Consider the following 15,602-nt stretch of genomic DNA (forward strand, 5'->3'; position numbering starts at 1 on the left):
CCATCAACAGCCACCATAGCTTTTTCTACTTTAGGTTTTGTCCGTCATATGATTTTCTTAAAAACAATTGGGGAAATGATGACATTGCTCAGTGTCCCAACAGAGCAGGAAGACAAGCGTTCAGATTATCACAGATTGTGAATAAACCTTCAGTTTAGCCACATGATCTAAATCAGTAGTCCTCAACCTTTGAAGGGCTGAGAGATGAAACTGAGAGGTCAAAAGATGATTAACAGAGTAGGAAAGCAGAGAAGAAAATACTATTTCTGCAACACATTTTTTTCAGACTGTCCCCTAGAGTGAGATTTTTTAAACTCAATAACTGGATAATTTTGACGTCTTCTGAATGTATATCTAAGTATAAAAAGAATATAAAAGAGACATTGCTTCATTTTAGGGAATCATAAGCCAAAAATATTGGGAACCACAGATCTAAACCACCTATTAGGGCCCAAGCACGAGGTGTGCAAAGGCCCTATTGGAATTGCTCAGATTATTATTATTCTCGACAAAAGTAAATTGCCTTTTTGAGGGCCTAAACATGCTCAAAAACTTACAAAACGTTCCACACGCGTCAGGCCTGGTAAAAATCTACGTATTTTAAGGGGGTCTCATGTACAGGCACTGCAAAATAGCGCCCCCCCAGAAATTTTGCCCTTGCCATTGGGCTTACTTTAACGTAGGTGGGCAAAAAAGTCTCTTGACATAATGGCCTCAAACCTACTGGAAGTCAGCCATTTTAATTTTAATTTGAAAATGTTGCTAATTTTTGGCCATTTTTTGCCATTTGGGGACACTGTATTTAATCGAACTCCTCCTACAGATTTTGTCATACTGACCTCAAACTCGGTCAGGATACTCTTAATAGGTTTTTAATTAAAAGTTATTCAAACATTTACAGAATATCGAAGGGCGTGGCTGTGGTGGCACCTCAAATTTCGATGCCTCGTCATCAAACAGGAAGTTCCATTTAACTTGCTGTAACTCAGCCATAATTTTTTCCAATCCTGCCTCAAATTTCACAGGTTTGATAATGGTCGGGGCCTGAACACACCCATTTGTAAAAATTCATATAATGTTGTAGCACCACCTACAGGCAACAGGAAATGATGTTTTGTATTTGATGTGCTGTTACTAGCAGGTTGACCCCATCCACATCAAATTTGGTCAGAAAAGCCTTAAGGCCTTCATGATGCATTATTGTGAAAATAGCAGCAATATGCGATACGCTGTAGCGATGCGCTGAAAGGCATGCCTGCGGTGCTGTGGCGAATTTCGATATTTTGCCATGAGTCAGGAAGTTGATGTAACTCATGCATGCCAAACTTAACATGTTTGAAAAGGGTCCTGGCCTGATGACACCTTTATGCCAATGTTCAATTAGTAACATAGCACCCCCTACCGGCAACAGTAAATGACAATTTTTTTATTTTGATGTACTTCTCCTACTGGGGCCAGATCCATGTCAAATGTGGTCAGGAAAGCCTTAAGACCTTCATGATGCCTGACTGTGAAACTTGTGAGGTTTCATTGAAGGGCATGTCCACAGCAGTGCAGCAGATTTGATGCTTCTATGTGGAGTGGTAACTCAGATATACACTGCCCTATCTGGCCCAAACTGGACATGTTTGATAAGAGTCCCACATCTCTGGTAAGTGTCATGGCCTAAACACATCTACATGATAATATCCAGCTGGAGTCATAGCGCCACCTACTGGAAACAGGAAATGACACGTCAATGTACTCCTCCTAGCAGCTTGACACAGAAATATTTGATATTTGGTCAGAAAGCAACAAGGGTACTTCTCAAGTCTGAGGGCAAAAGGACAGAGGCTTGAGACCCTCTTAGGGTCTCTCTGTGCAGGTGGCTACCTTCATCCATGATACAAATCTGCAACTGGTGGGCGAAGTAAGGGACTTTTGACTGATTCATTCTGTGTCCAACGATCACGTGGTTGCGGAAGTGCATCATACGACCTGCGGCGACCCCACGCCTGCAGGTTTCCTGACAGGTGCAGGGTGGGAGGGTCCATTCATTGCTGCTTGCAGCTTTAATTTGAAATTGAAATGGAAGCCAACTGCACTTAAATGTTGGTAAGAATGACTAATTGCATAGAAAATCTGTACATGCACAAATACAGTGAGTATAGGAAGTCTAAGCAAGAAATCAATATATAAAATTTAACTACAGCTAACTACATTTGCGTTTGTTTCTACTTTATATAACTTTGATGAAACTGGGGGTTTGTTTTCAACCTGTGTGACAGCTTGACTCAAGCAATGCTACTGTATCCTTTAATCACTTATTTTTACTAAAATTTTAACAATATTTATGGGTTTTCACCACATTCACTTTCAAGATACATAAGCTGTCCGCTTAATGGAAAATTAAGGATCTAACAATGCTGAGTTTCTCATCCACATGATTTAAAACATTTTTTTTTCTTTCTCCCATTACATTCTGATTTCAGTGCTCAAATCTTCACACAAGACAGGACAAATCCAAACTTCAAACTTTCTCATAAATTATATCAAGTTAGATCATTCATTTAACTTTCTTCAAAGCCTTTTATGACCTTGAGTGTAGATAATGTACTTATTGAAACTCTGTTAACACCCCCCAGCTAACTCCATGCTCCATTCAAACATGACATAATCCTTCAGTCATCCGACTCTCTCATGACTAGCACCATGATCACTCTGCTTGGTCAAGTCTTTGTGGGGGATGTTTGGACCAGAGTTACCCTTATCATGGAAAAGCCTGGAGGGTCTAGGAGGTGGGAGGCCAGTCTGTGTTGATTTCAGCGCAGAGTTTTAGGCTCACATGCTCTCAACACATTTTTTTCCAATGCCCTCAAGGCAGGTTTGTATTTGTGGGAGAAGAAGCTATGTCTGAGATAAAAATATACGCTTGGTTCTGGCACATTTCCACATGGATATACTATACTGGATATAGTGGTATGCTATGTTGTCAAATTCAACAAAGATTCAACAATTCTCTCAGAAGTACACTCTTGGCAGACCAAAACAAAACAGACAAATAAAACTTCAATTTTACATTCTGGGCTAAGTCCCACAGTTTGTAAAGGGTTTTGTGGAAATGTGTATTAAATTATGCACAAGACATGTAAAATATTTCTATTTGATTGAATGGTCCTGCCTTTAAATAGATATTACCTCATGCCTTAAAATTTCATTCAATAAAGCTTCAACACAGCAATGTAACATGCAGATTATCCATCTATCCATCCATTATCTATACCCTTCTGTATCCTTTGAGGGTCGCAGGGGGACTTTGGGCAAAAGGCAGGGTAAACCCTGGACAGATTGCCAGTCCATCACAGGGCTGACATATAGAGAAAAATGATCATTGACACACACAGCCACACCTAACAGCAATTTTCAGAGTCACAGTCTTTAAACTGTGGGAGGAAGCCAGAGTACCCACAGAAAAAAGGCACACACAGAAAAAGCCCCAGGTGAACCGGGGTTCAAACCCAGAACCTACTTGCTGTGAGGCAACAGTGCTAACCACTGCACCACTGTGCCGCCCAGATACAGATTATGTATGTAAGAAACTTTGGAATACATTTGACAATTGTAATTTAGAGATGTTAAAATAATCAATTAGATGTTTTGTCTATAAAATATAAGAAAATAGTGAAAAATGTGATAGACCCCAAGGTAACATCTTTAAACTTTAAATCGCCTATTTTGTCCAGCTAGCAGTTTGAAACGCAAAGACACAAGAAGATGGAGCAAGTGTGTTTGGAGTCCTTGGGTGGTGTCCTGGAAAGGGTGCCAACTGGGGAGTCCATAGTTCTGTTGGGGGATTTCAATGCTGACGTGTGCGATGATGGTGACACCAGGAGGGGCATGATTTGGAGGAACGGCCTCACTGATCTGAACCTGGGCAGTGCTTTCTTATTGGACTTCTGTGCTAGGCATGGATTGGCCATAATGAACACCATGTTTGAGCATAAGGTTGTTCATAGGTGTACTTGGTACCACAACACCTTAGGCCAAAGTTTGATGATCGACTTTGTGGTTGTATCATCTGATCTGCGACCGTATGTTTTGGACACTTATGATCACAAGTTCTGGGTAGTGACCAAAAGAAAGAGATTGCAGATACAGGCCACTGAAATGAGTTCCCTCTGTAGGGTGTCTGGGCTTAGCCTTAGAGATAGGGTGAGGAGCATGGACATCCGGAGGGAGCATGGAGTAGAGCCACTGCTCCTTCATGTTGAAAGGAGCCAGCTGAGGTGGTTTGGGCATCTGGTTAGAACGCCTCCTGGGTGGCTTCCTTTGGAGGTTTTCCAGGCAACCAGAAGGAGACCCCGGGGAAAACATTGCTGGGGAGAGGGATGTCTGGACTACCTTGCTTAGCCTGTTGCCACCTCAGATAAGTGGAAGAAAATGAAAATGAGAGATTCTGCTTTGGTTTTGGGGCATCACTGATTCACCCATTTCTCCTTCCTCCAACAGCCAGCAATCACTTTAATCAGTCAGTGTTTGCCAACATTGCCAGGCCCGTTGCCCCCCACAGATCACCAGCTTGACTGATTCATTTTTTTGTTTTTTTACAGTCACATTTAACAACTGCTGACTTTTTATTTTGCTGAGTTGGCCAGACAATTTTCATCAGGTTTGTCAGGTTCATCAGGTTTAATGAATTAGTCTGACTCAGAGAGTTAAATGGACTGTACTTATGTAGCACTTTTCTAGTCTTTTCGACCACTCAAAGCACTTCACACTACAGATCAAATTCACCCCATTCAAACAAACATTCATACAGCACTTGTTCTATACAAACAGTGCTTTCAGACACACACATTCGCACACCGATGACACACATTGCAATTTGGGGTTCAGTATCTTGCCCAAGGATACTTCGGCATGCAGACTGGAGGAGCTGGGAATCGAACCACCGACCTGAGCCTGAGCCACAGCCGAGAACGTTTACCAGTCACTAGCAAAACATCCTACTGTGACCAAAACAACTGACCAAACACCAAATTTTCCATCAGCTCTGTTGCTTTTTGCCTATAAAACATTTACTTTTAGCTTGCATGAATCCTTGAGATCCCATTTAGTAGATGTAGTAGTAGATAAACTCACAGAATTATCACTGGACTCTGCAGTTCCCTTAAACTGTACATTAGCATTTCTCTGCTAAACCAACTGTGTGTGTCTGTCAGGCATCAAAAAACAGACTGACAAGTTAGCAACTAGCTGCTGTATACAGGGGAACATTTAGCAACACAGGAGCTGGATAACTTTCTCAGGAGCTGACATGGACCTAAAACACACCTAGAAGGAGAGTGAATATTGGACTTGATTTCTCTAGGAGACCACTTACTGCCCATGTGACATTTGGAAACCATTTGTTTACTGACACTTTCACAGACAAAAGTACATGTGCAGTATTTGAAAAAATAAAAGCAGATAATCAAAATGACAATCATCAAGCCTAAACAAGCCCCAAAGCGGACATTTAGAGATGCTTAGTCATGTCCTGATGACCTTTAAAGCTGCCCTCACTCCTCTTTCCAATTAGGAATGAGGAAGCAGACATCAGCTTTCATGACGTCCCTTACTCAGACGAGTGCTACCTGAACCCAGGCTACACCCCATTACAATCCTTCAGTTGGTGTGACCTTTGACCTGAAGCTTTGACTCTAAAGGGGAAGGGAGAGGGAGAGTGATCTGGGTTTCTCATTAAAAGTGGAAAAGACAGAAACTGAGCGCAGATGCTGATCTATGGTCAGCTTCCTAGCTACATCTTAGGGTGATTAGAGAAAATCAAGTTTTGCAACATTAAGGTGAAAACTATGAAAGTATAATCCAAGTGCTAATAATGGAATTATCCTTTAATGTGCTAACATTGAACCACAGATGATGATAGCTCCATTTGTCTTTTTTGGGTTTTTTCGGGGGGGTTAAATGTTTTGGGAGAAATTTGAGAGAAAATTCTGCCTTTTTATGGAAAGTGGACATGGGAGAGAGAAACAAAGGGGGGCAATGACAGGTTCAAAGACAAGTTCAAAAGCCACAATCAAAACAGAACACAATTTGTTGATACTGTTCTTTTCTTATGTTCATATTCCCAATTTCTTGCTCTCCTACCTTACTTTAGTCATTACAACTACAACAGAGAATCATTAAATTATTACTATTAGCCAGCAATGCCTCACAGCTACATATTTCTCCTCTTACTTTTTACAAACATTTTAGGTGTTATGCTTTTCCTTTTAAGACCTGGAAATCGTTTTTTCATACTTTTTCACTTTTTGTATGTGTGTGTGTGTGTGTGTGTTATGACTCTAAAGCCCCTTGATGCTGTGTACCACTCTCAGGGTCATTGCTGGTGATGCTGAAAAACACACATCACTGCATCCACACATATTTATTTATAAGGCCCTTATCAGTAATCTGCTTTCTTACATTTCATCCATGCTAGTCCAGGCCACTGGACTACGAATACTGACTGACTTACACTCCATGTCCTTTGAGTTCATACTGAGCTTGGTAGGTCTGCCTTTTGTTTCTTTGCCCAGTCCACGTGAAACACACTACAAAGCACTTTAAAAATGTATTCATTTTAATTCCATAATCCTAAACCTTTTACCTTCTGCTTGTACCTGTTTTAATTGATTCTGTTGTTATATTATTTATTAATTGTATTTATATGTATATTTTAACTTGATTGTTTTTCTTTTATCCTGTATTTTTATTTTCTATTTCATTACTTTTTTTAATAAATGAGGGCTCTGCCCTCAATGATTCTCGAGTTTAAATTAAAATAAATAAATAAATATGATGGCCAGATAACTAAGATGAGGGAAGACAGGAGCTGTGCGACTTCCCCCTGAGGAAATGCCAGGGGAGTGGAGTCATCCTGGACCAAAACACGCACACACACACACACACACACACACACACACACACAAAGGAGAATAGTTTCTCAATATATGTATGTATGTGCCGTCTTAAGCAAGTAACATATACTTCCAGTATCTGTTATTAACATACCCATATAGTGTGTTTAGCTTAAATTTGGACATATGCCTAGCTCCACAGACCATTAAGAGTGTGTTATGTGTGTGCACACATTGCAGTTTTGGGGACAAGGCGTTCTTTATTGCACCTCTCTGGGCTTTGGGGCATAGACAAGGAGCCAGGTGCAAGCTTTGGGACACAGCACACACACACACACACACACACACACACACACACACACAAACACACACTTTCACAAATTCACAGTATCACATGCACAGATGCACAAAGACAGACAAACACACACAGAGACACTGGCACATGAAAAGACACACTCAAACACACACACTTCCTATTTCAGCAGCTCAGCAAGTGTGAAAACTGTCTCACTAACAAGTCTATATTGATCAAACCAGTGATGCATGTAGTTATGAAAATGCTGCTAATCATTGTTGTAATGATGAGTTCTTAACCTCAGGGTGTTTTTCACACACTGAACAGAATTTGAATACACAACATAATAATACACACACACTTACAGAAAAATGGTTAGGTCCAGAAGAAGAATTAAAATATTTCTGGATGGTTCCAGACGAGCAAACAGGCAGCAGCTGTTGCTGAGTTCTGTACATCCTGTCACACGTTATCAACAACAGCAAGGACAGCTTCACCAAGTTACAACCAGTTCTGCTGTGTTTCCTGCTGCCATTTGAAATTCACTATAAAAAGTTAACTTTATTGAGGATGATGAAGAGCATGTGGTTTTGCATAATATAACAATACAAATTCATCATGCACACAGTAGGCAGGCACAACAGTTAACAGCTAATTTTCAGCTGATCTACCTATCTACCTTTCATTTAACCTGTAATCTATTGTACTCGGTACTCATTGTCCGTCTCATGCTTGAGGAGTGCAGTTAGTCCGTTTGCAAACGTAAGAATTAAACCTACACAAAGACAACCATTGACTCTGTGCTTTATTCAACAGAAGAATCCCATAACAATTTTAGTGTCAGAAGTGGGATCACTCATACGAGACAGCACCGGGGACTCAGAGCTGCAGGTGGAGACTGTGCACAGCTAGAGTCTGGGACTCTAACCTCAAACCTCCCCGTAAAAGAGGGTGGAGATGTGGGGGCCTGATGCCTGAGTACTGGGGCTTGTTCAACACGGTGATCCGGCGAATCCCTTTTTTTGGGGCGAACAACCTTGTCTTTCTGGTAAGTGAATTTTGAGGGAAAAAAAAGATTATAGCCACTTGGGGGGCTGTGACAGATGTGTCAACAGGGCAGGTATTGGAAAACCGCTGTAGAATCAAAGAAGCTTCGGGTCCGCGGAAGGACCAGGGAAAAGCGCTATAGAAATTTAATGCATTGGTACAGTAATTGATTATTCAAAAATGTTTTTTTGGAAACTCATTCTCACTTGGTAATTTTTAACACCGCACAAACAAAAAGTGACAGAGTGTAAAAGAGTAAAATTATAATTGGAAACTGATTGATTAAATCCAAGGTCCCTACAACCAACTCAGAAATAATAAATCCTAAAATTCTTAGGTGATTAATCAACTAATTGTTTCAACTGCAGTGAGAGTAATTTTTCCAACCAGGTGACCTTACAAACAGAATTTAGATTTTAAAATGTGAAAAAGATGATCTTGGGGATCCTTCACATTTTATCAAGAAGACTTTACTGGCCTGAAAAACAACAGGACACATTTCCCCTTCTGTCTTCTGGCTGAGAAAGCCTTTCACTAGTTGAGATTGTGGCAAGTTCATGGACACGCACAGAGTGGGACTCTCCAACGCTAAGTTAACTGAAAGTAAATGATATCTAACACAACTACAATATGAACTTTATCTATGACAATTTAGATGTTAATTGCAGAGAGCGTCTGCAGAGTTGTGCATTTGCTGTTAATGCATCACACATTGCATGGTATGACGTGGTGCCGTGCAGATGAACCAGACATGTGATTTGCGCTGATATGCTGCTTCCTGTCAACAGACATGCAAAGTTAATGTAAAAAGCTTGTCGTGTTGAGTCATGTTTAGCTGTTTTCCCTGAGGAAGACCACCACTGCCTTAATCTTAAAATCTGGAGAACAGCACCATGACAGCAAAATGACAGCAAATAGAAAATAAATATCCTCAGGGAAAGCCATAAGAGCCCTTAGTTTGTTGTTGAGGTATTTACAGCTGGACCATGAGATATGTTTGGGAAACTTATTTTGACTTTAAGGTGGATTTCATATCTCTTAACCTCAGGGGCTCAACACATATAAATGAGGATAGAAAATCAGAAACAAACCTCTGTTCAATAACACATATGACAAACTATGGCCTCAAAAGTGACAAAGCAGTGTGATTAAATTCCATTTTTCAAAGGTCTGCTAGCTTCTAAAAATGGTTGTTGTTTATAATTCAAATAAACGTGTAAGGGACATTTAAGGGGAAAAGGTTTAAGTGAAGGCACATTTTAGGTAAAAATCCATTAGTGAGGAATGAAGAAATGTTGCACTGAAGCTTAATTTCTGTTGCTGCTTTGCTCTGACTGGGTATGCAAACAGGGAGCTCTGTGTAGACCAAGAAAACAGACTCACTGTGGGGGAAGAGAGAGAGAGAGAGACAGGCAGAGAAAGAGAGAGGCTGGTCAATTATAAATCTCTATTGATTGCTTGGGTACAGCTAAGAAACTAGGGGATTGTCTGCTCCTTTGCTATACTGAAAATGACCATAAGGAACGATCAATATGGAATTTCTTATTTTGATATTAATGATTGTTTCAAACATAAATTTCTCGTAGCAGATACACACTATCAACCGATATTTTAGGTATTTCTGTGTTTGCTTTTTAAGGACTTAATTTCCATAAACATACAGAGGATACAATCCTTCAAGCAAGATGGATTTAAAAAGAAGTGAAAAGGAGCAAGAAGTAAGAAGGTCAAGAGACACAGTGAAATAATGACAGAGAGAAGAGAGACAGGTAGTTAGAGAGAGAGACAGACAGTATTGTGTAGCTCATGTAATTATATCTAGTAGTATGGGGGTTACATTCTGGGCACTGGTGCAACTTTCCATAACCTAATGGGCTATCACCCCATTTTTAGTCACACAGAGAGGACTGACAGCCAGTGAAATGGATATTGCTTATAACCAGGCCGACAAACCACTACATCAGGGCTTTTCCATAGCCATGCAGAGGCAGGGGAAACGCTGAGCCCCTTGAAAGATCAACTCTTGAGTATGCCTAAAGATTAACCATGTTCCCAAATCATACTAGACCTAACAGAGTACATTTTTTGTAAGACAAAGCCCAACTAAAAGTTATGTAAAAGACATTCCATGAGATCATATATATTTAATCTAAAAATGATCATGTTGAACTCCTCAATAAACTAATCACAGAGGTGGGAGATTCAGTCTTGAAATTAGTAAATGAAAAAAGAAGAGTTCAAGAAGTTCAAAGTGTCAAGGCCTATAAGGAGCTGATGCTTTCTTTGACTGTAAAATCTAAGGACATCCAGACACAAGACAACCAAACATCCTCATCACTGTTCCTTTCATCATGACATTCCTCCATCAGCCCTCTGAGCCTAGAGGATCAGTAGGGAAAACATACCAACACAGTGGAGACAAAGGCAGAGAGAAAGGCATAAGGGAGAGTAGAAAGATGGATTAGTGAATAAAAAGGTGAAATAGGCAGAGACAAGTAGATTAAGGCAGTTTTCTGGTTTCTTCAGTCCAGTTCAGAAGAAGAGTTCCTGCTTTGTCTGTATCTCATCTTTCCTGTCTGGATCTTCAGGCAACTCTTCAAGCATCAACATCAAGATTCAACCAAGCCAGTGATGCTGTAGTTGGTTTGAATCCCTGAGATCACACCACCAAGAAAGTGCAAATATAAGGGACAATATACATGGAACATGAATAGGCACTAGTGTACATCTGAACAAAGAGTCCAAGATTGATTTGGACATGTACCAAAAAACCACCATCTCCATGGAGTCTCCAAGTTGGCCAACATGTAAATCAATGTCCATCTATTAGACATACACTGGGCAAACACTGATAAGCCACTTTCACTCCTGTTTGATTCAGCTTCATAGTCTTTAACTATGCTAATTGTATGGTTCTGTGAATGGCAATGACAGAAACCTACAGAAGTGCAACATGAAAGTGAGATTTGACAACCTCTGTAGCAGCCACCTCCACAACCTTTGGTATTAGTCTAAAATGGTTTTCAAAGATATATGGTCTCACATGCCATCGCACAAGTATTGGTTGTGTTTGTTCATATATTCAAACTATGACAAAAGTTGGTGCTTTTACATTTGGTATAATAATGCTTAAAGAGATGGAAGAAACCAGAGTCACTGCCTCCTTAACTCATCAAACTCTCCAGGTCTGAAGCCTCTGGATAGGGCCCAGATGAATCGGCTGAGTACACCGGAGGAATTAGCTTGCTGTCGGATGCTATTACCCCTGTTGTTACTGAGATACAGCGCTTATTTTGCCTCCACACACTGTCCTCTCCCATCCGCAGAAGACATAGCTGAGCGACTGCTAGAAGCTCATTATTTTCTTTCATAGGCTCATTAGTGTTGATCTTGGCTGACTGGGGGTTGCAGAGATATGAATCAGGGAGTAGTACACTATTAAATAAATCCTGTTAGAAAGGCCTGCTTGGAGGCTTGGGATGAAACAAGATAAAATGATAGAAAAATGTTTTGTAGGAAAGACACTAATGCTACTCACTAGAAGGTAATTAAATTCAGTTGAAAGGAGGAAGTAAATAGAGAAGTTGGTGAAAACTTTTTAGGGATTTACAGATAGAGTCCAGTGTAGCATAGTTTAGCAAGGTACTAACATTGTCTAAGTTTGGAGTTCAATTTATCCTACAAGAGCAGCTATTAATGGACATATTTGTGCTCAAAAAGTTAACCAATTAACCAATACCCAACCACTTTCACTCCTGTTTGATTCAGCTTCATAGTCTTTAGCTACACTAATTGTATGGTTCTATGAATGGCAATGACAGTAGGTACACCCTTTTGGTCCGGTCTAAATATTTCAGCAACTACTGAATTGATTGCGAAGAAATTTGGTACAGACATTCACGGTCCCCAGAAGATGTATCATAAGCATTGTTAAATGTCTAGAGTTAGAGCTAAGACTTTTTATTAAATTATTTTACCAGATTAATATGATCTGGAATTTTGTTTCCACCAACTCAACTTGTCATTCAGAGTCCTGGACTTCTGAACTGAAATTATATTGCACCTTTATAGTTCATTCGCTCTTACAACTGTTACGAGGCAATTTCAGTATGTTAGGTAAATTCTGCAAAATGTTGATAAATGCTCTTTTAACCTATTTTTTTTCTCTTCAAATGTAATTTCAAAGCAGTGTATCAACAACGACAACTATGGAGGAAGAGAGGAACGATGGGCTCCACAGTAACAGTAAGTTTTTTTTCACTCAGGAGCAGAGTCGGACACAATCACAATAACTACAGAACATCTGTTTTATCCCTAGGTTGGCTAACTGCCTTCCTCAGCTCCCTCAGTGACCCAAAACTCCCACACAACTCTATCTTATCTCCTGCCTGACTTAAGAGAACCCCCACCCACCAACTCAACATCAGAAAAGAGCCTGTGTCTGTTTACGTTCCTGCGTATAAACAGGAGTGGGAGTTTATCGACAGGACACTCAGGACTACTGATTCTTAACTTTTAAAGTATTTCTGCACAACTTTTGTCAGCATGGTTATAGAGAGATTTTTATATACCCAGTATTGCATTGAATGAGTAAAATTAAGTGAGGAAAGAGGGATGACAATCTGATTCATCATGACTCAGTAACACTAATAACTAACAAAAAATCTCAGAAGATTCTGTACCTAAGGGTTGCGAATATCAAACAGCACATCTGCTTTCTATGGCAGATACGTTGTGTAGGCATCAGCAGCTTAAACTATTACTTTTAAGGCATAGTTTAGGGATTTAAATCCTCTCCCAACCCACCATGGGCTCCTAGCATAATTTTTGAAAAACACTTCTTCCAAAATGCAAATGATGTGAGTGAAAATTAGCAGTGAAATAAGAGGTAAATAACTTACTCTGAGCAGTATTGAAGCAAGGGTGACTAATCCACAGTGGCCAGAAGCTGCTTACATTCAACCTGGAAACAAATGCTGAGCTTAATCAGAGCAGGGCTGTGTTCGGCTTAAGTGCAAACTCAATTAGCTTGTTAGCTTCTCTGCCCTCTAAAGTGAGTGGGGAGTGCTAATGGCTAAGCAACCACCAGATTGGCAATGTAGTCAGATAAAATGATACCGTAATGCTCTTAATGACAGAGGGATATTATTTCCCTTAGGGGTTAAAATATATGATGATAATGTCTAACAGTGAGGAGATTTAAAAAAGAAACTAGAGGAAAACTGAACAACCTAGCAAACACAGTCAGAAGCCTAAGTGCTGGACCAGTCAATCATCTACAAACTGTATGCAGAAGCGAATGTAGAGAGGCAACTCAAAAACCTTCAGTTAGTTAATAGATAAGCCTGCCTCAACTACAGATAACAATGCTGCTGTTACTAGATCAGTTGGACCTGTGGAAAATATACATGAACCTGACATGCATCAATTTATTTTTGAGAAATGGGAGCTGAAAATTGTCAGACTTGGTCTCAAATATGCCTGATGATTATTACATTTTATCCAGAGTGTCAGTGTCAGTGCAAAAAGAGCTGGAACTCTGTTAATATATTGACATGTAGACCAAAAACCCACAACCATAAACAGAACTCAGATTGAATATAATTTGGACCTGGCCCCCAACTTGCATCCTACGTCAGGTCTCGATATCTATGAATTTAAAGGACCCGTGAAGGCCTTGACCTGAGAGTACTCCTGCTGCTACTGTGACTTCTAATTAAACCGGGATTAAGGGAACCTTTTTTACTGAATATATACAAATAATTTTAATGGTTTACTGTTACATACGTGCTGGATTTACTGCAACGCTACAGCAGGTTAAAACAATAGAACCATCTCTAAACAGATCAATCACAAGGCATTTGAACATCAAACAGGGACCACCACACATCACACAATGTTGGCCTGCTTGCTCAAATGCATAGCTCCATTTGTGATGGGAAAGAGCGGACAAGTTGAAGTGCAGCATGTGTGTGTGATCGGCCATGTCAGACATGGCTCGTTTTGATGACACAAGTGTGCTGTAGAGATCAGCTGTGTGTCTGCACAGCCTCTTGCCTGTGCGAAAGAGGCCGGTGGCCTACTTTCCCCGGTCACTGATGCAAGATGGCCACTCCTACAGCAGACTATTTAGACCAGTCTGGCTCTAGAGGCACACAGACCTGCAACTGCTGATTTCGGCTTATGTAAGAGTTTGCTACTTCTCTGTGTTAAAAGCAATGTCTTTTTTTATTATTGTTGGTCAGACACAATAAACAGTGTGAAGATGCGATGCAGGATAACAAAGGAAAATGTCACTGCAGGCTACACATGCTCTTTGACTATATGAAAAATCATAAACCATTATTACCAGTCTTACAGGTTAAGTGTGAGACTGACATATAGAAAGAGCTGCAGGTCATTATACCTCTGTGAGTGTGTCTGCGACTGTATGTGGCAGGGAACTAATGTTCTCAGTCCCATAATGCATCAGCCTTACAGCAGCTGCAGCATCATACACTGCATCCCTATGGAAACCCTGGGAAGGCAACTGTGTAATTTAAACAGGGGTCAAAGGTCACAAACAGGTCCTCTGAACCAAAATCACCTATTCTGAAACATTTTGAATTATGACTCTGAGCACACTTACATGTGCTTATATTAGATGTGCAGTGTGTGTATTTATTCTCAAGTATTCCAAAGCTTGTTCTTCGTCCCACATTTGCAAGTGCAGTTGCAAGAATTTAGATATAAAAGCTTCCGAGCAACACCAGACAAACACAGTCCACAATGTGAAAGGTTCACAGGCAAGTTTATGGATATTCATGTATATTTTCTGATACAAACTGGCAACTCTTCTGTCTTTAACAGTCCAGGAGGATGACAACTAAAACACAGACAGGGGAAAAGACAAAAAGTGAGGAAGACTCCCCTGCAGTAGTTAATATATTGGTGTATCCGACTGAGTGAAACAGCTAGGCCCAGTTCCAAACCAAACCTTAGCTCTCTTGATGATTCGGCCCTTTCATAGATGGCGCATAGGGTACTGCAGTGCTTAGTGTGCTTGAAGAGCTGGCAGATAAACAAAATCCTCTGAACATACAAGCGGAAGGATGAAGGGAAGGGAGACAGAAAGGAGGGAGGAGATCTTCAAAGAGAGAAAAAACTGTGCCAAGCTTTTCAGAGAAGAGCCAAGGAAAATGACTGCTCTTCTCCTCGTCCTGCTCCGTCATGTCATTTATAGCAAGAGTCTGGACCACGTTCACCTCTGCAGCTTCCCCGCAGGCTGATTTCTAGTCATGCTCCGCTTCATCTCTGCATCCCACCAGACAGGAAGCTGCTGCCAGACGGACGTACAAAGTCACAGGAAGTCACAGGAAGTCAGTGGTTTGGGGCATGTC

At 40.5% G+C, this 15,602-nt stretch overlaps 1 protein-coding gene across 9 annotated transcripts in view; it reads right to left on the reverse strand.

Moving 5' to 3' along the window:
* Positions 1–15,602, reverse strand: part of LOC108897085 (mitogen-activated protein kinase kinase kinase kinase 4) — a 92,913-nt gene that overhangs the window by 52,291 nt on the left and 25,020 nt on the right. The window contains exon 2 of one of the 9 annotated variants that reach the window (XM_051069582.1): positions 13,125–13,186. The exons of the other annotated variants lie outside the window; for them this stretch is intronic. The gene's annotated coding sequence lies outside the window, so the exon portion shown is untranslated. The remainder of the gene's footprint in view (positions 1–13,124; positions 13,187–15,602) is intronic. 9 annotated transcript variants of the gene reach the window in all.

Source organism: Lates calcarifer, linkage group LG1, assembly GCF_001640805.2.
Source record: "Lates calcarifer isolate ASB-BC8 linkage group LG1, TLL_Latcal_v3, whole genome shotgun sequence".
In the NCBI taxonomy this organism is placed as follows: domain Eukaryota; kingdom Metazoa; phylum Chordata; class Actinopteri; family Centropomidae; genus Lates; species Lates calcarifer.